The sequence below is a fragment of the Leptonychotes weddellii genome, chromosome 9 (assembly GCF_054177405.1).
Source record: "Leptonychotes weddellii isolate Sample4059 chromosome 9, ASM5417740v2, whole genome shotgun sequence".
Lineage (NCBI taxonomy): Eukaryota > Metazoa > Chordata > Mammalia > Carnivora > Phocidae > Leptonychotes > Leptonychotes weddellii.
In genome coordinates this window covers 114,675,166-114,698,165 of record NC_138377.1, presented here as the reverse complement: position 1 = coordinate 114,698,165, position 23,000 = coordinate 114,675,166, and positions in this window count along the sequence as shown.

The window sequence follows — 23,000 nt, the reverse complement described above, 5'->3', positions numbered from 1 at the left end:
ACAAATAATGCAAGATATGTTAAGAAAAAAAAAGAAGAAGAAGAAGGTAGCGGGAGGGGAGGAATGAAGCGGGGGAATTCGGAGGGGTGGACGAACCATGAGAGACGATGGACTCTGAAAAACAAACTGAGGGTTCTAGAGGGGAGGGGGCTGGGAGGATGGGTTGGCCTGGTGGTGGGTATTGAGGAGGGCACGTTCTGCATGGAGCACTGGGTGTTGTGCACGAACAATGAATCATGGAACACTTCATCTAGAACTAATGATGTAATGTATGGGGATTAACATAAGAATAAAAAAAAAAAACACATCTGTTGATTTATAAGTTGCTAATAAATAAAATATTCACGATGAAAAAAAAAATTATGCCCACATATATATATAATAAAACTTCTGAAACTCATAAGAAAAAACATTGTGAAAATAGGCAGACCAAAAATGATACATTACAGATAGAGGTGCAACAGTTGTAGACTTCTCATCAGAAACCAAGAAGGCCAGGGGCGCCTGGGTGGCTCAGTTGGTTAAACGTCTGCCTTCAGCTCAGGTCATGATTCCAGGGTCCTGGGATCGAGCCCCGCATCAGGATCCCTGCTCAGCGGGGAGTCTGCTTCACCCTCTCTCTCTGTTCTTCCCACCCTTGCTTGTGCTTGATGTCTCTCAAATAAATAAATAAAATCTAAAAAAAAAGAAAAGAAAAGAAATCATGAGAGCCAGAGGACAATGAAATGCCCTTCATTTGCCCTCCCAACCCCAGCAAAAGAAGAAGCTGCCAGTGCAGAATTCTGTGTCCAATGAAAATAAACAAGTGTGGCAACAGCAACAATAAAATCTTACATAAAGAAAATTCAGAGAGTTAATTAACTGCTCAAAAATAAGTGCTGAAGGAAGTTCATCAGATTAAAGTAAAATAATTCCAGAAGGAAACTTGTAACTTCAAGAATGAATGAGGTGCGGCAGAAATGGTAAGTTTCTGGGTAAATATAATAAATTGCTTTCATCCTCTTAAGCTCTAAAATATACCAAACTCATAAAAGCAAACATTGCTGAAGGAGGGGACAATATATATAGATGTAACAAATGTGATGACAAAAGGAACATACATATATAAATTGTGAAAAGTAATGATCCCAAGACGAACCATCAAAAATATAGAAAGTGGTTAAAAGCCAACAGATAAATTAAAGTGAAATTCTAAGATATCCAAATTGTCCAAAATAAAGTAGGAAGTAGGAAACAAACAAACAAAAATGGAGTGGGCAAACATCAAAACAATTAAATGATGGCCCTACCTCGAAACACTCCAATAACTATGTTATATGGAAGTGAGCTAAATAATGAACTAAAAAACAGAACTTGTCATGTTGGATTTAAAAAACAAAAACAAAAACAAAACTGTTCTTTAAAATAAATTCACTTTAAATATGAGATAGATAGGTTAAAAGTAAACAGACAAAATATACAACATGCAACACTAATTTAGAGAAAGCTCACTAGATATATCAATATCTGATAAAGTAGATTTCAAAACATTTTTAGCTGTTTCTTTTAAAGTTAAACGTAAATTTACTACATTGTACTACAAGGTATTAACCCAAGTGAAGTGAAAAACTATTTGTATTTAAAAGCGTTTATGTGGGCGCCTGGGTGGTTCAGTTGGTTAAGCGACTGCCTTCGGCTCAGGTCATGATCCCGGAGTCCCGGGATCGAGTCCCGCATCCGGCTCCCTGCTCAGCAGGGAGCCTGCTTCTCCCTCTGACCCTCCCCCCTCTCATGTGCTCTCTGTCTCTCTCATTCTCTCTGTCTCAAATAAATAAATAAAATCTTTAAAAAAAAAAAATAAAAGCGTTTATGTGAATGTTTTATAGATTTCTTTGTAATTGTCTTAAACTGGAAGCAACTCACATGCCCCTCAAATGGGCAATAGATAAACAAACTAGTATATCCACAAAATATACTACTACTTAGCAATAAAAATGAATGAACTATTGAAACTTGCAACAACATGGATTAATCTGAAATGCGTATTGCTAAAGAAGCCTGCCTCAAAGGGCACTGGATGTATGAATGCATTTATATGACCTCCTCAAAAAGGAAAAAAAAAGCTTTAAAAATGGAGGACAAATTTTTAAGGGTTACTTGTGTGGAGAATTGGGGGTAAACTGACTACCGAGAAACAAGAGAGCAATTTGGAGAGATCGTTATGAATAGTTCTGTACCTTGACTGTGGTGGTAGTTGGAGGTAACTTCACATTAGTCAGATCATAAAATGCAAAAACCAAGCTCAATGTGTAATTGTGATTTTAAAATACTATAAATGTCCTTCTGGAGATAAACAGAAAAAAATTGCATATGGACCATATATTAAATGACACTGTTAATACTGTCAATATAGTATTGTTATTACTGCTACTTTTCTTAGTAGTCATAGGCAATTGGGCTTATTTAAGGAAAATTTACTTATTTTGGGGAGATGAATCCTGAAGTTTTTATGAATGAACGAGTTATGATACCTGTGACTTATTTTCAAACACCATAGCCTAACCCTAGTGTACGTGAAGAAAGGAAATGTGAAAAAATTAGATCAGTTGGTGAATCTCTGTGAAGGGTATTGAGGGGTTTATTATGCAAATCTTCACAGTTTATGTAGGTTTAAACTTAGTTGAAAAAAAAATGTTTGGTGAAGATTTTTTCTAATGTTTTAATTTATAGACCCATTGCTAGAATCTGTTGTCATTAATATAATTTCTAAAGAACATGGTAAAGTCATTTATTGCGCTTTCTAAAATTAATAGAGCTTAAAGGAAACATATCAGAAGCTCTATGATTTGGTCCAAAGAAAATGATCTGTAAAAGTATAATAGGAGATACCAGATTTAAAGAGATTTTAGGTTGGAAGTACGGGGTTTCAGTAATTTCCTTATGAGTTAACAGAGTTTTTGTTGGAAAACCAATAAGCAAAAGACAGGAAAGAAAAGTAGAATTAGTGGCTACAGTTCTTTTTTTTTAATTTTTGACAAGTCAGGAAAAACTAGTAATTTGTGTGCCATATAGCCATGTAAAAAACAACAGCAAAAACTGACATGCAGAATCTAAAAAACACTAAACTCTGAAGGGGCAATGGTAGGAACTTATATGGAAGAGATTTGTTCTATATAACAAACTTGAAGTAAAGGCAGATTAAGGAGCTATGAGAAAAAATAATCTTATCACATTATTACCCTACTTAAAATCATCACTGATTCTGCATTGCCAGGATAAAATATACATCTTTGAGTCTGCCTAACAATTTCCATAGAATGTTTCCTTTTTGCTTTTCACCTTCTTTTCTGCTGATTCTCCCATTAGAACAAAACAAGTCAGGCTTCCACAAATTTGTAGAGTACTGCAGGGATTTTTCCTTTTCAATGTCATTGACAACCCTGGTTGGCTGGCCAAGTCCTTGTCAGTTGTCTGAGCTGTGCTCAATTATAATCATCTTATCCATAAAGCTTTCCATGACTCTCCCCTAACTAGAACGATCACTTATCTCTCAGAATATTCTAGTTATTTCTCTCAACATTTCAGTAACTACACTGAAATTATTTGGATACATCTCTGCCCATCAGGGATGATTCCTTATTTGTTTTTGTATCATTAATATCTAATATAGTGAGGTATTGACTCTGAAATCAACATGTATCAACAACTTGATAAAGCACCTTGTGCTCTCCAGATATAACAGTGGATGATGACATGTGAGTTAAAGCAAAGTGAAGAAACAAAGCCAAGAGTGATTTTTGCCAGTATGGAAAAGAACTGTCATTCTCTTGACAAATACAGCACTTAGCTTTTGGGTCTCCAAATCTGATTCATTACAAAGGAACTCAATCTAATTTACTGCAAAACAAAACAAAATAAAAATCCCCTGAGTCATCAGAGCAAACAAAGCCATTTCTTTCTCATCTACATAGTACCAAAAGCTACCAAAATATAAAGGAGAATACCATTGTGAACTTTATTGTATATCTAAATAGCCAAGAAAATGCTATTTAATATAAAGGAAAAATGTATAACAATATGTATGTTGCTAGAACTTCTCTTAAATATAGTAGTCCTCTAAAACCTTATAACTTAAAGTGTGGTCCTAAGAAGTGCGGTATCAGCATTACCTAGGAGCTTGTTAGAAATGCAAATTTTTGGTCCTTACCCCACACCTACTGATTCAGAACATGCATTTAACAAGATCATTAGGTGACCATATACATACTAAAGTTTGAAAAACATTGTCCTAAAAGATATCTAGGATATCCAGAAGAAAATCAAAGTTTGGCTCAAAATCTTCGCGGAACAGAATAAGTTTGTATTTACCCTGGTGGTGTCAACTTGGCTGCAGCAGCACACATTCCTAATGCACAAGATTGCTGATAGCATTTGTATCCATCTTGTATCCGTGTTATCAGGCACCCACACTTGTCTGCATCTGCTGTTCACAGATAAAGTTAGCATTTTTGAAATGAGTAGCTATATCAATCTATTTGTGCGCAAATAATGGCCTAGTGTTTATTTTCTGTCTGTGGAAGAATGTGCATGAGTCCATGTACGCCAACTTGACTCCAGAGTTTATCCATTCTTTTGTAAATTCAAAGAAGGAGAACAGAAATGCACATTTTTGGGGACTACATTGAGTTTAAGGGATTAAACATTAATAGTAAAGAAAGGGCTCTGGTAAAACTGGTTTCCTTGTTAATTCTTTTTCATAGCTATGCTTTCAGGAGACTGACTTCAGTTTCTCTCTTCAGCTGCAATTTGAAATGCAAATAATAAAGTTATTTAAATTCCTACTGATTGTGCTGGGATTAAAAAAAAGAAGAAAGCATCTTTTGCCAGAAGAAATGCTTGAAATGCAATGACCTATTTAGAAGGGGAAAAGGTGAGTGCTCGCGGCAGCACATATACTAGAAGGGGAAAAGGTGTATTGAATGGTGTTATAAAAACAGTACTTTCTTTGCATTTGAAAAACCTATGATTTGACACTTTTTGTTTATCTTTCAAAATAAATAACACATTAACCAAGGAGGATTTTGGTAGTTTAACTGTAGATAAATTCTCCCACAGATTAACAGACACAACCTGTAACAGAAGCCCATCGATAGGATTCTTCATCTTCCATCTTTGCTTTCTTAAAACCTTCGAGTTGGTCTAAACATGGAAACCTATATGTCTTTTGAGGGCTACAGGTCCAGAACTCTCAGGACTCTGTCTGGAAGGAAGATTTCAGGGATTATAGCACAGCTCACTTACTTAGTTTCTCTGAAACAACCAAAACGAATGTCAAAATAATTATACCTGAAATCTACCTAGATGTGATAAGAGAAGCCATTGTTCATATCAATTAAAAATATAAAAAATGAGTATGGGTATGAATGTATTTTTAGATATTTTATTTAGTTATCATTTATTATACATTTTTAGTAAATGTATTTCAGATAGCACACGTCTATAAATAAATTTTAAAATCTTTAATGAAGAGAATGTAATAGATTCGGTTTGAATTTTTCTACTGACCTAATTCTTGACCTTAGAGAGAAATCATTACTCATAAATGTGTACAAATGTAATATATCTACTCACTTAAACCAATTCAATTAAATCTGTATGTTTCAATTGATTTGTGGGTAGAGTTTAGGGAGAGTACTGTTTGTGTTTTTGTTGTTGTTGTTGTTGTTTATCATCAAAGCATATTATATTTAAATTAGGAGTAGAGTAAGTCCAAAAGATGAAAATGAAGATTTATTCATTTGGGTTCTACTCACAATGTGAAGGTTGTTCCCAAATTTCTATTTTAAAAAGTCTTTGTTCTGACCCAAAGAGCTTGCCTGGTTATAATGATCCCTGGGATTTAGCAGCTTGCTTATGGGATGGGAATGAGGAATGGCTCAAGGAAAGAAGAATTTGGGGAGTCATAAATTTAAATAATGCTTTGCTAATACCACAGTTTTATACATAATACTTTAAAAGGATGTCCTAGAGAGTGAAACATTTCCCACCCCTCACATGAAGACTTATTCAAAAGATTAAGGAATGCTCATCTCCTTGCAAGTATGCAACTTCGCTTTAGATACTCTGGAGACATTTAGGTGATTTAGGAGAGTCGTAGCTAGTTTGTTCATGTAGAACAATCACTAATAAAAATATGACTTTCAGAGTCAAAAGTTAAAATAAATCTCAGCTCTGCCCCTTTCTAGCTTTTTCATTTCAGGTTTATTTCTTAAAGTAACTGAGTGGGTTTTAAAAAGTAACTTAATTTGCAAATATAACAACTTTTTATTTTTGCCCACTAGAAATGATACAGGGCAGATGTAACCAACCCATGACAACCCGGGAAAGATTCCTTTTGATAAAACCAGTCCCTACTGAAGACTCCAATCTCTTACAGTATGTGTAGGGTCTGCTCACATGTACTCTCCTAAGATACTGCTTGAGTTGCAGGGATTAACTGTCTTCTAAAACTACTGCAGATTGTATTTTGTATATTGAGTTTATTTCTTTTGAATTATTAAATTTGAAACATAAATATTTTAAACTAATTACTTGTAGTAATGGAGTTGAATTGCTGGTCTTAACACCCACCCATTGTCTCTTTACTAGGAGCTGAGGTAAATCTTCTCAGCATCTTTCTCCTCACTCACTTACGTCCATTGAGTTTCATGCTTTACACATTTCTTCTACATTTAGTAAGTTTTCCAGTCACTGTGGTCCAGTGGCTGCGCTACTGCCTCCGTCTTCCACTTGGAATGTTACTTTTCTTGTTGTTGCTATTGCTCTTTGGACAGTATTCATTTGTTCCCTTTTTTTTTTTTTTAATTTTCCCTCTGAATATTGATGCATTTCATTTTACTACATTGTATTCAATCAAATTTTGGATCTCCTTTCAAAGCTTTACTCTCTCTTTGGTGAGCTAAGCCTGAGGACATGTTCTAGGTCACCCAGAAATCTGAGTTATCTCATCTAGTGTCTACTTACAGGATCAATAATCTAGTTGGTCTCATTAGTTTATTCCTAAAGAAGACAGTTTGTCATGATAGCCTGATTCTTTTGATCCTATTATTTCAAAAAATATTTCTTGAGAAATTATTTTGTTTAGAGTATTGGATACTGGAATGTGGGAATGGATGAACAAATAAAATAGAAATAGAATATGCCTTCAAGGAGCTTACAGACTAACAAGACTAAAATATATCTCCATATATACTCCAGTGTCCTTGGATAGGTATTCTGTAAATAAATAAAAGAAGTGAGGAAGGATGGGATAGAATATATGTGGCAATAGAAAGTGGTCTGGTTTGATTAGTTTAGCTCTAAGTGAAAGGGAAAAAGATCAAACTTGGAAAAAATCCAAGTATCATTTCTATTCTTTTAAATTTGTTATTGAAGTGTTTTGTGGGCCTGAATGAGTTCTACCTTTTGGAATGTTCCATGTGCTTGAAAAGAATATTTTCTGTTGTTGTTGGATGGAGTCTTCTATAAATATCAATTAGATCAAGTTGATTGATGGAGCTGCTCAGGTCATCTATATCTGTACTGATTATCTGCCTGCTTGATCTATCAATTACTGACAGAGGACTATTCAAGATTCCAATTATATCAGGAGATTTGTCTATTCCTCCTTTAGTCCTATTAGTTTCCGTCTCATGTATTTTAACATCTTGTTATTAGGTGCATACATGTTCAGAGTTGTTTTGTCTTTTTGCAGTATCATGTCCCTTTATCATATAATGACCCTCTTTATCCTTGGTAATTGTCCTTATCATAAAGTCTGAAATTAATATAACTACTCTAGCTTTCTTTCATTTTTATTAATGGTTAGCATGGTATATCTTTCCCTTTAAGTTAACATTTCTGAGTATTTTACATATATATATATATTTATATTTCTGAAATACATAAATATGCAGTCTAGAAATTTAAATATAAATGTTTAAAGTATGTTTCTTATAGGCAACATATAATTTGATTTTGTTAACGCAGTCTGACAATTAAATAGTGTGTTTAGACCATTCATATTTAAAGTGAGTATTGATATGGCTGAAATAAGATCTACCATCTTTCCACTTGCTTCTGACTTGTTGAATTTGTTTTTTTGTTTCTCCCTTCTACTCTTTTCTACTTTCTGTTTTATGTGATTCCGTTTTATCTTCCCTCTTATCATATCATTTATACTTTCTTTTAAACTAGAGATTAGCCTAGAGTTTATAATACACATTTTCAAATAATCTATGTCCACCTTCAAATGACATGATGCCACTCCATGTGTTGTACACGTACCTTATAACAAAGTATTCCCAATCCCTCTTTCTTAACCCTTGGGCTACTGATGTCACCCCTTTGGCTTATTTATCACTCAGTACATTGTTACTTGCCTTAGCATTATTTAAACTTTAATTGACATTTTTGATCAATTAAAATAATAATACTTTACTTATTCATTCTCCCTACCTCTCAGTTTCTTTATGTAGATCCAAATTTTTGACGATGTGTAGTTTTTCTTTTGCCTAAAACTTTCTTTTCACAGATCCTACAGAAGAGGTGTGTTCTTAGTGAACTCCTTCTGTTTTTATTTGGCTGAGAAAGTCTTTATTTCACCTTCTTTTTTTTATTATTCTTGAAGTGTAGTTGACATATATTAGTTTCAGGTTTACAGCATAGTGATATTCTTTACATTGCTCAATGCTCACCATGATACATATAGTCATCATCTGCCACCACACATTATTACAATATTATTGGCTATGTTCCCTATGATGTACTTTTCATCTCCGGGACTTATTTTATAGCTGGAGGCTTGTACCTCTCAATCCCTTTCACCTACATGATCCTTCTCCCCCACCCTCTCCCATCTGGCAATCACCAGGTTATTCTCTGTATTTATGAGTCTGTTTCTGTGTTTTTGTTTTGTTTTGTTCTTCAGATTCCATATGTAAGTGAAATCATATGGTATCAAATCTTTCTCTGTCTGACTTATTTCATTTAGCATACTACCCTGTAGGTCCATCCATTTTGTGGAAAATGGCAAGATTTCATCCTTTTTTATGGTTGAGTAATAGTCCATTGTGTATACGTGTACCACATCTTCTTATCCATTCATCTATGGATGAATACTTGGGTTGCTTCCATATCTTGACTATTGTAAATTGTGCTGCACTAAACATAGAGGTGCATATATCTTTTTGAATTAGTGTTTTTGTTTTCTTTGGGTAAATATCCAGTAGTGGAATTACTGGATCATATGATAGTTCTATTTTTAATTTTTTATGGAACCTCCATGCTGTCTTCCACAGTGGTTGCCCTAGTTTACATTCCCACTAACAGTGCTCCAAGGTTCCCTTTTCTTTACATCCTCACAACACTTGTTATTTCTTGTCCTTCTGATATTAGCCATTCTGATTGGTGTGAAATGAAATCTCCCCGTGGTTTTGATTTCCATTTCCCTGATAATTAGCTGTTCAGCATCTTTTCACGTGTCTGTTGACCATCTGCTGGAGTAGAGGATTCTTTTCTCCCAGCTGGAATAAGGTTCCAGAACTATACTCTGGCAAAGTCTTTTTCCCTGGAATTAGGCCTTCGTTATGAAAAAGGCTCTGGACTTGTCTATGAGGGGAATCTTTCTTGGATCCTCAGAAGATTCCTAGGAAGAAAACTCAAAAATTATGGGGGTCCTTAAGTAAAGCCTCCAAGAGCTTTTTCCCCTCTCACATCAATCCACGCTCTGCCTCCAGCAATTTATCATCATTACCATTTATGCATTCCTAGCAGTTTGGGCCCCAGGAAATTCTGCTCCTTGTAAATAGATTTCCATTGCTGTAGCTGTCTTCAGATTTCAAGGTGAGGGTTTGCTTTGCCACATCAGTTCTCTGATGGGTCTTAGAAAAATTACTGATTTTTAACTTGCCCAGCTTTTTCTTGTAGGAAGAATGGGATGACTATTTCTGAGACATATCAGAGATAAAAGCAAGCATCCTTAGAAAACAATCTTGGAGCCAAAATATGGAAGGGTTTATTCTAGAAATCTGGATTTGAGAACAACTGAAAGTTTGAAATAGAGTTCTTACATTCCAAGTAGATGCTCAAGGAAATACTAATTAGCAGTTGTGCTGAAATTGCCTAGTCAGAGGAGACAGTGGGATGGAAGACCAACTGGAAAGTTATTGACGTCTCTACAGTCAATACTGACAGCTTAAGCACAGATAGCACAAGTTGTAATAGAGAAAAAGATGGGCATAAGAAGAACTGCAAAGGCAGAACAGGCTCAGTTCACAACTCACGGTAAGTGGAGGAAGAGGAGAGAAAGGGGGCAACCAATGATGACTCGAAGATTTGAAGGTAATGGTGAAGGCAGTGGGGGTGACTTTCATAGAAACAAGGCATAGAAGAGAAAGCAGATGCTTAAAAAGGACATGATGATATTATGAGGATATGGAAATCACCATTTAGAAAAGATCATCATGCAGTTGAAGTTAATTTACCAAAAATATGGCAACTGGAGATTTGTATTTGGGAGTCAGCCACATAGAGACTCTAGTTGAAATCATGTGGCTGATTGCCTTCGTGGATAATGACATTTAAAAGTATTTTGTTGAACAAGATTTATTAATCACCAGAATTTATTAATCACCTAGTCTACTCAAAATTAAAGTTTATGCAAGTCCTGTTGGCTCTCTTTTTTTGCTCAGTCATAGGCAAAAGAGATTTAAAACAAGATACAATTAGCTGTCAATGAATAAAGTATTATCTAATGGATGCATCTAATGTGGGCCACATTTTTAATGGACCTCCAATGGTGTCACATTTATCAGGCTCAAATCTATAGCCAGAGGTATTAGGGAAGTGTAAATTTACGGACACAATTCATTGGATGTGAAGTTGACCATAACACATGGCTATTTTCATCCTGACACTACTAACGATAGAAGTGAAATGCACTTGGATCTTACCAGAAACATCAAAGAAATTCCTATATAATTGATATTCATAAATCCTTTATCCAGGAAAGGAGGTTTCTTTTGAATTAGTATATTTTGATACATTCAAATTCCATGTTTTTATAAATATAAACAAACACCTAGTAACAGTGATTAGGAAATAAGAGGGGTGTGTAGGGGAATGATTTCTAATGTTACAGTTATATATTTAGGGAACTTCAACATTGTTCTACAGAAGAAACTAAAATATTGAGCATATTATTTATATCGTGTTCAAGCCCACAACTTAATTTGGATAATCAAAGAAAAAATTTGGTGGACCCATGATTGTTAACCAACTCTTTTCGAATCAATTGACTTCGGAATGAACAACATTGTGTTCTCATTGAGAGGGTCAAATTACCCAGGATTTTAGCTCCATGTCAATTTATAAATAGACAAATCACCATAGACACATCACCCAGCATGGCTCTGTTCTATTTCTGCAAGTTCCTGCCTGTCAGGTTTATAATTAGACCCTGGATTCTTTCTACAGCCATTTTGACTTTGCATCTCCCGAGTTACTTCAGGCTTTAGGGATGTGCTGGTGTTGTCATGTAGAAGATGAACTATTCCGTTAGGGTAGTAGAACACATTTCTAGATGAATTGATGTGGCCATAAGTCACAGGTACTAACCTGGGTGCTCTTGAAGAAAAGTTGAAAGTTAAGAGCATTTGAGGTGTGAAGCAAAGGTATAGCCCCTCAGACATTCTCATAGCAGGTTATGACTTCTCTGCAATTGCAGCCCATATCTAAATAATATAGATGTATATTTTCAAAGCATATAGCCTTACTGTAAACCTGCATTTACAGTTATCATTTATTTTTAAATAGTTCTCGAGTTAGTGAGATATCCTGTGCATTCAAGGATTTCAGTGAAGCTCCCTGATCCATCAGAACGCACTCACTCTGGGACTGGAAAATGAAGGAAGGGAAACTCACGCTCATCTGGAAAATGATAGCAGGTACTAGAGCTGAGGCAAAAGAACTTTCCACTAAGGAGCAGCTGGTGCTGGTGCTACAGGGCACAAGGCTGAAGGACAAACGTTTCTATCTTAGCATGGGCTTCCAAACAAGATAACACAATTTCACATGGTTCTTGACTTTTTCAGATTAAGTCCCTATAATGACCAAAGAACAAAACACTTGTCTTCCACTTCACTTTGGATTATGTAGATAAGGTACAAACATATTATAGAAGCCAAATGAAAGCAAAGGAAGAAGCCAGGCAGGAGAAGCATGGCTCATATACTTCCCAACACCAGCACAAACCCTGTAAAGAGTGTGAGCAGATTGCATGCTGTTAGATGCAGAATATTTTAAGTTACATGTCTTAGTGATATCTAGTATTCTTCTTACAGCTGTTAGATCAAAAATTTCATTAAAAAAATTTTTTGCACCTACTTCTGAGTGACAGTTCAGTTTACTGTCCTGAGGACCCGGTTAAGGTCTCAAAATTAATAGTCTATTTGATTCACTTGGCTCTGAAAAACATGACATGTTTTCCCAAGTGGTGTCTGTAGGAGGCAAACATTTTCACCTACAGTATTTCTTTGTTTCAAACATGTTTAAAAGGAACATGCAAGGATTCTAAAGTAGAATGTTAGATTAAAATGTAATTGGGAACAATATGGATCATCCAAATAGTGAGTTTTCATATAGCAAATATTCTTTAAGAAGTACTAATGATAAAAAAATACATGCTAACTTTAGAATATCTAGAAAATCTAGGGAAATGAAGCACACACTAAAAATCACTTGAATCTTCGAACCCAATAACCGCTTTTTACCATCTTGGCTCATATTCTCCTAATCTCTTTTCAAGCACTTTAAACAGAACAACTGTGGCCATAAAGACTTTTACTTTTCTCCCAGAATATCAATTTTTCATTTATATAATGACATTTTTATATTATTAACACAGCTACAGATTCTAATTGAATACCAAAAGTGAGTTAGAAATTTTGCCCAAAATGTCACTTTTTGGCTTCAGTTTTCTGATCTCATCAGAGCGACTGTGATTTTCCTTATTTAAATAAGTGGATCACTGTCTTCATGGTCAACCTCACTTTGCATATTTGAGATATATTTTGAACATCATCTTAAATGACCCCACTTCAGTACCACCCACATGTAAGTGAGAGAGAAAACATGCTATTGGAGTAAAGGATAAATGTGCAACGATTAGTATTGTAAAGAAGATAGAGCTTTTGTGCAGTGGCTAACAGGGTCTTCCACGTCCACATGTCTGAGAATGAACAGGGAATTAGAATGTTCTGTTTTCACGCATATTAGAAGCATTGTTTAAATCAGTTCTCATTTTTCCTTTTTTCACCTTAAAATACACGTCAGCTAATATGAACGGATTCATACGAGTTAACCTCCTTTCGTTCATTGCAACTTCACTCTGCTTTTATCACCCTCCTCCCCAAGCCAAGGCAGCAGCAACAATGTCTGGCTTCCATTTATTTTACACCTCTTCTTGCTAAATTATCACCAGGTTTGAGCTTTGAAATTACATTCACATTCAGCTCAAGTTGGGTGCATAAACATGTTTAATTCATTTGTCATTGGGCCACGTGACACCTTGTTCCTTTAACTTTGCAGTCCTTACAGCAGGCTAGCAAAAGTCCCTCTTTTCTGCGTGGGTTAGTTAAGATGTATCTGGCTGTTTTGCTCTATCCTTAGTATGCAGGGAGCACACAGATGGAGATAAAAGGCGAAATGTCTATCTTTGAGTCCTCTGCAATACCGAATAAGTTATCAACCCACTAACATGCATGTCTGAATAGACTCCTTTGGCAACGCTGAGATATTATCTTCCGTGACATGCGAATTCCTCCCTCATGTCAATCCATGAAAGTACTAAAGGATGAACGCACTAGTAAAACGAATGTGGCAACACCACTGGGAATGTAAGAGCGTCATATTTTCCCCCAGCTCCTTTAAAAAAAAAAAAAAATTCTCCAGCTGAATCTTCCATATACATATAAATTAGTCAGTCTGAAGAACTGCTTGAGAATCCATCTCTTTAATCTCATGGAGTAGGCGTGGGGAATATACTCTGTTTAATGCTCTGGGGCCTTGTTTTTCCCCTTCAACTTTGCCATCCTCCTTCACAATCAGCCCACACAAATGAAACTATGAAACACGTAGGCTGGAAGCTGGGCGGCTGTGCTGGCCATATGAGCAGACACTTGACTGGGGCTTGACCCCGAGTAGACTAACCCACAGACACACTATCCACCTGATTCATTCATAAAAATAAACAAACAAAAAATAACAGCCTGCCAGATGCTATATAAGCACATCACATCCATATGCCATTGGTTGTTCCCAATAACCCTGCAAAGCTGCATTTTATTTTTATTTTACGGAAGAGAAAATTGAGGTATAGTAAGCCTGCATAACTTGGGAGGGGCAAGTCAATATTCAAACAAAATATTGTGGCTCCGGAATCCATACCACTAATCCTCTGCTCTACTGCTTGTCTCCTCCCTGCCCCCCCTTTTTAAGCATTTAGTGTGTTCTTGCCTCATTATAATCCTATAAGGTAGGTTTTGCTATCCCTGTGCTTAAATGCAAAAACACGATATAGCGGGACTCAAAGAACAGATGATTTTATATAAACTAGCCAACCAGGGCTCCTGGGTGGCTCAGTCAGTTGAGCGTCTGCCTTCGGCTTAGGTCATTAGGACTCAATCCCAGGGTCTTGGGATTGAGTCCCACATCAGTCTCCTTGCTCAGCAGGGAGTCAGCTTCTCCCTCTGCCTGCCGTGCCCCCTGCTTGTGCTCCCACTGTCTCTCCTTCTAACAAATAAATAAGTAAAATCTTTAATTAAAAAAGATATTGAACTAGCCAACTGCCTATTTTTTTTTTATTTTTTTATTTTTTTAAAGATTTTATTTTTTATTTATTTGACAGAGAGATAGACAGAAGAGCACAAGCAGAGGGAGAGGGAGAAGCAGGCTCTGCACTGAGCAGGGAACCCGATGCGGGACTCGATCCCAGGACCCTGAGATCATGACCTGAGCCGAAGGCAGACGCTTAACCATCTGAGCCACCCAGGCGCCCCTGCCTATTTTATTTAGTAGGGTGGAAATCAAGTCACTAACTAATCTATATCATAAAAATGGAGTTTTAAGAACACAATTGAAATGATGCATCTTCATTTAAGTTCTTGAACTTGGACTTGGACTGAGGTCTTATTGGACAAGTAGTCAGAAGCACAGAGAGGTTTGTAGCACTGGAATTTGAGAATACAAAGGCATGAAATTTGAACTCCTGGCAGTAATTACTCAAATTAATTTCTATTAAAAATATGCTATATGTGAGGGCACCTGGATGGTTCAGTCAGTTAGCGTTCAACTCTTGATTTTGGCTCAGGTCATGATCTCAGGGTCATGAGATCAGCTCCCAAGTTGGGTTCCACACTGGGTGTAGAGCTCACTTAAGCTTCTTTCTCTCCCTCTCCTTCTGCCCCTCCTTGACTCCAAAAAAAAAAGAGAGAGAGAGGGAGAGAGAGAGAGAGAGAGAGAAATATGTTAAATGTGGTCTATATGTACCAGGACCATCCTAGGACCAAGGAATACAGAAACTAAAAATGAACCTTTATTTCAAGGGGCACCCCCACAATAAAATTAAAAATAGAGATGATATCAATACCTATATCCAAATCAATGAATCAATCTATCTATCTAGAGAAGGATATAAAGAAAGCGGAATTTATATAAGAATAGTAATAGTTAATAGAGAATCGATAGTAACATTTAATTAATCATAATTTCATTCAAGAAACAATTATTAGAACTTTCATCCTATATAGGGAACTCCGTTAGGCAATATAAAATTTTAAAAAATTTAAATGCCATCATCTCTTGAAGAGTTTCTAAACTCTAAATAGAAAAGAGGGAAACCTATTAGAAACAGAAAAAGGAAGTGTCAAAAATGGGAACACACGCATTTGCGTAAAATTTAAGAAACACACCAAAAAGCAACAATTCAAAGAAGGCAAGTCTAGTTCAGGAAGAATTCTTGAAGAAAGATGAACTGAATTTTGAAAAAAATTGTGGGCACAAGCCGGAGACAAAGGAACAATGCCAATGCTAGGTACAAAGATATGGAAATCCTAAGCAATGTCAAAGGGCTAGCAATAAGTTTTGAAAGGTGGAGTCATGGAATGATAGAACCCACTATTATCACAAAGATAGGATAACTGATGCTTCATGATAGTGAGAGGGTATAAATGCATGGGTGGGGAGTTCACTGCGATCAAACAAATGATAGGGGGCCAATATAGATTCTGGAACAATCTATACAACACATGGCAATGGGTTGATAGAAACCTGGTGGAAGCTTTGTAAAGAAACTTCCTTTCTTGGAAGGAAAGGAACTGCTATTAAAATCCATACGGCATGACTACAGGCCTCAGGTGGTTTCCAGGATTTGTCAGTTTCATCTTAGCCTGGAACATTCCTGAGCAATGTCTCCAAGTCTTTCTTCACCCACTATGGAATGCCTAATACATGTGGAGGTGACACTGGTACTTAGAGAAGATAAAAATGCTGTGCAATTTAGTTGCCAGCTATCACAGTTTGGAAAAATCATATTACGATTTTGTGTATGCCGAAAATAAGGCTCTGAGAAGTTAACTAAAGTGAATTGGATCATAAAGCCAGAAAATAATACAAATAAGACTGGAACGCAGGCCTATCTGAATCCATCCCCATACCCTCAAGATGGTTATATTCCACGTGAGAAGACAAGATTCATCATTCTCTTTTTCTTCCCCATATAAATATTTGCTTAGTGCTTTTCCATTTAAATATTATGTGCCAGCACTCATAATTTGGTAGATTATAAAATGAATTCTCATCCTCCCCATTTCCCTGTGCCCTCTCTCCCCTTCTCTATTTGCATTGGCATGAGAACTTCGAGTTCCACTAAATGAGTCATTTGGGACAAGAAAATTAATTTATTTGAGCAGATGTATATAAACGTTGCTCAGAATAGAATCACAAAACAGCCCACTATTTACATAAGGTCCCTATAATTGATGACCTTTTATAGTTTTGTGTGAAGAATCCAAGGAGCTGACTAAGAAAGCTACATGGGAAATATCAACATGATTAGAAATACAGACTCATCTCTTGAATTCCAATTCGGTGGTGACACACAGTGAGCCTAGAGGAGAAAAATAACCACAGAATTCCTCAGTGCAACAATACATTCTTCACCCTAAGTGTATCCAAAGCCCAGCTGATATCATAGTTGGAAAGTGTCAAAATTAGGGTATTCAGTATTGTTAATTACAAATGTTGAATCCCATTTTTCTTTTTTGTCAATAGGAGGAAATATCTATGTTTTAAAACAAAACCAAGCACTTGTCTTGCATTTGCCTTCAACGGCACCATTCTATTTATATTAAAACTAATCATCTCCACTCTGACATTTTCAAACTTCTAACTGTAGATCTTTTGCACAAAACGAAGAATACTGTTTTCAAAAACTCATGGTTAAGCATAATTCTTATTTTACGGATCAAAGAATTTTCCTCAAGATTAAGACCTTTCATTCTGCAATATTGCAGATTTCCTTACTTCTTTGCCCAAGTGGGGAAGAAAAGTCATGATTTGGGCTTAGGATTCATGACAACAGTGGGTGGAGTTTTCCAGGGGGAAAAAGAAACAGGGCAGGTTAAAGTAACAGCACAAATTTCTCCAAACATAGATGAGGACACTGATGGAACAGCCAAAGACTTGAAAAAGTAAATAAAATAACTTGATTTTAAAAACCTACTTTGAGCAGGAGTTAACTATGTGAAACTCAAGTGTACATCATTATAAATAGCAATTTATTTTGAAGTACTAAATGTAAAAAAAACACAATCACTTTCTTCAGAGTTTAAAAGCTAAAAGCACAAGAAGGGCAAATAAAAAGAAATAGGGAACAAAGAGGAAAAGGTAAAGGAAGAAGAGCAAATTTTATGGAGGAAACAAAAAACAGGTGATTTTCCATGGCGGAAGACTAGAGTCTGGCAAGTTCTTAGCAGTCCATTCCCTTTTTTTTTTAAGATGTTATTTATTTATTTGAAAGAGAGAGAGAGCATGCACAAGAGACAGCACAAGTAGGGGAAGAGACAGAGCAAGCAGGAAGCCCAAAGCAGGGCTCCATCCCAGGACCCCAGGATCATGACCTGAGCTGAAGGCAGACACTTAACTGACTGAGCCACCCAGGTGCCCCAAGCAGTCCATTCCCAACAAGAATTTTATGAAAAGTCAGAGGAATAAGTCTATTTACTCCCAAAAGTGGTAACAAAACCAAGCTCAATGTCTAATAAATATGTGCCAATCTAAGAGTACAGAAATTAGCACTCCAAAACAATAATGAACATGTTTGTCTAAGGGAAATAGAAAGAGATAGTTACTCATATATTTATTTATCCTGCAATAGCATATTTAGTGTCTCCTTTGGCAAAGCAGAGACCTACCCCCAGGAGATACGGAGCTATGCTGGAGCGCAAGGTATTGTGGGAACACAGACGAGGAACTCCAGTCTATGATCAGGAGCCTTACTTAAGCTCAAAGGTTGATCCACCTTTGCTCTCACAGGAGCAGGAACGTTATTAACCATTGTGGAAGTTTAGGTAAAGAAAAGAGGATCTTAACGGACTTTCTACACTGAGAAAAACTATAGAACAAAATGAAAGTGGTCTAGGATTCCAGATAACGACTGAATATACCCATTTTTTTGTACTCATAACAGTTGCTTATCAATAAAAAGTTCATATATTCATTACAGTTGACTGGAAAATGAATTAAAAATGAAAATATTTCGAATTTAGCCTCCCCATTCACCCCTGATATTGTACATTTTCTCCAATTTTTCTGAACCACACCGAATACTGAACTCCGTATCTTTAACTTCATTCTGTTAAATATCCTTAGAAAACTTTTTACATTTCCTAAGCAGCTCCCCCCACCCGTTTTTCCCACATTTCCACTGGAGAGAAATATATGATGTCTCAAGCCTCTTTGTGGGATGCTGATGCTTCCAGAATGAAAGATGTGGTGAGTAGTCCTTGAGACAACCTCGTTGATCTATCCGAATACATTTGTTTTTACTGTGCTGTTATGCACTATCTTATCAATGTGTGCTTTATCTCTCCAAATAGAGGGTAGAATCTGTGTGGGCCGGGACTGTCTCTTAGAGGGTCTGCAGCTTCTAGGACACTGGTATGGGGCTGGGCATACAGTCGGTGTCAACAAATACTTGATCGATTGATCTGTCAGGTCTCAGACGTGGGTAAGAATTTAATCATACACCATTGGCCTCACATGCTCAGGGCTTGGCACTCAGTTTAACTGGCCAGAGATGAATAAGGATTTGAGGCTGAGCCACCTGGACCTTCACCCATGAAATCCTGGGAGTTGCATGTTGTAAACCTTTTAGACTCTTTCAATGTTAGAACCATAAATTACATAATTCTTTTTAACACCAATTACCATTATTTGATCCCTGAAACACTTGCATTAGTTGACCCCGATCTTCAGTGAGCTCATATCTGAACCTGAATTATTATCCTCTTTTTTTTTTTTTATTTCTTCAATTTTCCAAAGGGAAAGTACCCTGAGGGTGGCCTTCCTCTGAGGTGACAGTATGATGTAATGACACTCAGGTCACAATGTCATGAGCCATTGTCCCAAAAGTGATAACCCCCTTGTCCACCAATCTATCCTTGAATGCTGAGGTTGGATTCAATCTGGCCAAATGGGAAGTGGCCAGCCAGGCTCCAATATTTGCCCCAAAGAGTCTGCATGGAGCTATTTTAAGCACCCTGAACAGCATGAAAAATCACAAAGCAGCAGGAAAATTCACTGTGCGGCTCTTCTGCAGAATCAGTTCCCGTGACAGTTAGAATTTGTTTCGTATATTCTTCAGTTAGCTGCTTCAAAAAAAAAAAAGAAAGAAAGAAAGAAAAGAAAGAAAAACAACAACAACAAAAAAACATAAGGGCCATTTTTTCCCCCCGCTTCCCCCTCCTCCCCTCCCTTAGGACCTCAGCTTGTGTCTGTGCGCAAGTCCTGGGGTCTTGGGTGTCAAATGTCAGGCCTTGTACTGAGCTGTCAAAGAGAAGAATGGCCTGGGATGATTGATGACTGGGAGGCTTGAAACCCAAACCTCCACTGCAAATGCTCCTTTTACAAAAAAGCTGGGGCTACCCACAGCGCCTATATTCAAGGTCACTTGGCATACCATTACACCCACCGCTTGGGCTCCCAACAAGCCAGGCCATTCACACAGGGGCAGACTTCTCTTCTCTGCTGTGCTCCCTCCCTCCCCCTCCACCCCTCCTTGGCTCCCCTCATGAGCCCTTGCCCAAAATGTTGGAATCCTGAATCCCAGTCAAATACCAAGATAAACGAAATGATATGACCTCTTTGTTTTGTTTTGTTTTGTCTTGTTTTTCTTCAGGCTACATTTGCTCTGAGAAGCCATGGGCTGGAGCTTTCTGGAGCACCAGTCCGATGACAAGATTATTAATGGGAGCAGGGCAATGTCATATCTGATTTCATGCATATTCATGAAGGGAGCCACACAGCTGGGACCATGCGCTGTGGAGAGGGAAAATAAAGAGTGCTCTACCCCCCACCCCAGGCATGAAGAATGTCATTGTGGAGATGAGGAGCCTGACTGGAAAAGTTTAAGGGACTGTATCCTTCATTTTGAAAAGAGGAGGTAAGAATTTGCAAAAACAGCAACAACCACACAAGCTTTGGCTTCTCTGACCAAACTCAATAACTCAATCCTGACATAGAACCTCATACCTAAAACCACCTGCCTAGAAGGTCTCCTCTTACGTATGCAGAGGGACGATTTTGCAACGGTGTCAACAAAAGAAGTCAATGTGTTGAGACCAAAAAAAAAAAAGGAAAATCAGTGAATAGAAAGAAGTTGGTCATGGCAGTTAACACGTTGACTATTCTCCCAATAAAAGATAAATTATGATTAGTTATAGATTTAACCATGTAAAATTATAAGAGGGATAAATCTTAGTTGGTCACTAGGACTAGAATCAAATATCCTTTCAGTCCCAATAAAATAATTACCAGGAAAGCGTTTGTGATCTTAATTCTACAGCATACAGACACATTGAGAAGCTGTTGCATCTACTATAGCATCCTGCTGGAAGTTCTGCCTGGATTTAAGAGTCTGCTGATCACAGCTGAGAGACTGAGCGGTAAAGACATTTAATCACAGAAGTCCGATGTACATAGAACTGGTGGAAAAAATAAGGTCCCCAAGAAGCAGTGCGTGCACCTGTAAGAGCTGAACAGCTTCATTTCCCTTGGCCACCCAACTGGGCCTGATCAGCCACAGGGCACAGTGACCAGTTAGAAGAGGCCAAATAACAGATGTCCCCAAACAATAAAGGTGGCCATATTGGACATTTCCCACTTCCAATGTATTTATTTATATATTTTACTCTGCATATCAGTTCCTTTCAAAGTTCACAGTGGGTGCTCTCCACAGTAAGAATCTTTCATGCAGTTTTATCCCAACATGTCAACATCAATGTCAACAAACCTAACAGGTTTGGATCAGTTAGCGGTTGGATTTAATACCGCCGTTCTCTGAAAAAGGACCAACCCACCGTGGAGTAGGAGTAGACATACTCTAGACTACTTTCTTTCACCTCCTCAACCTGAACACTCCTTACCAACATAAGTACCTTCTTAAAATCTCTCTCATCTCCTTTAGGAAGCCTGGAGAACTGGTTGTACCGGTAGGCTTATCAATTAGACTAAAAATTTTAATGATATGTAACCAGTGTTTATAATTCTGGAAATCTCTACTAGTAGAGAAGAAATTCAAAATATGAAAGAACATGCACAAAATAAGCCATTGCAGTGTTATTTACATCGGCATAAAAATAAAATAAATGGAATGAAAAAATGGTTTAAATGTGAAACCATAGACAAATGAATTATGACTCATTAATTGGAAGCGATAAAATGTATTGACATAGTCTGACTAATTTTTGATAGGAAACAGGGCAGAATATTATTCTAGGACTATTTTTCTTATAATAATTTTGGAAATTTTATGTAAATATCAGTCACTGGCACACATGGGACTTATGCTGTATATTCATGATATTGAAAATTGAGGTAAAATAATAAATATGCTTCTACCCATTTAATATCTCCTATATAAGGGTAAAATAGAGGACAGTAACATTCAATGAGCCACTTCAACCCATACCTTCAGTTTCTTGTTTCCAGAATTTCCAGAATTATTCCGTTGGAGAATATTGAGGAAGAGGAGGTGAAGTGGTAATTATTAATTTGTAGCTTCATATAACTAAATGATAATTTGATTCCAACTTTCCTTCTCAACTATCCCTGAGGGATACAAATGAGAGCATGGGCAGAAGACAAGGTTTTCCATTTTTATAGGCTTAAGAAAATGGCTTCTCCACTTCCTTCTCTTATTTACATGATACATCATATTTTTAAGTTCCTTTTGCATAATAATGTGAGCTGCAGGAACCCAAATTTCAGTAAACACTAAGTGGAGTTTTGTATGGATAACAGTTTTTCCTTTGAATTTCATCAAAAATACAGGTATTTGAGTTAAATTAAATAATTTATATTAAACCCTTATTAATAAATAGTCAATGTTTTTAATAGAATGCTAAAAACACATTAGGTTTTATAGAATGTGAAAAAATGCATAAAATATATCAAATTTAAATATTTATGTCTAATAAGAATGGGAAAATACATTCTGGAATGTCCCTCCCCCCCATCTTTCTCTCTCTCTCTCCACAAATGGAACATCAGAAAGTCTCACTATGGAGGGGGGCGGAGCAAGATGGCGGAGGAGTAGGAGACCTGGATTTCGTCTCCTCTCAGGAATTCAGCTGGATAGGGATCAAACCATTCTGAACACCTACAAACTCAACAGGAGATCGAAGAAAGGAATAGCAACAACTCTC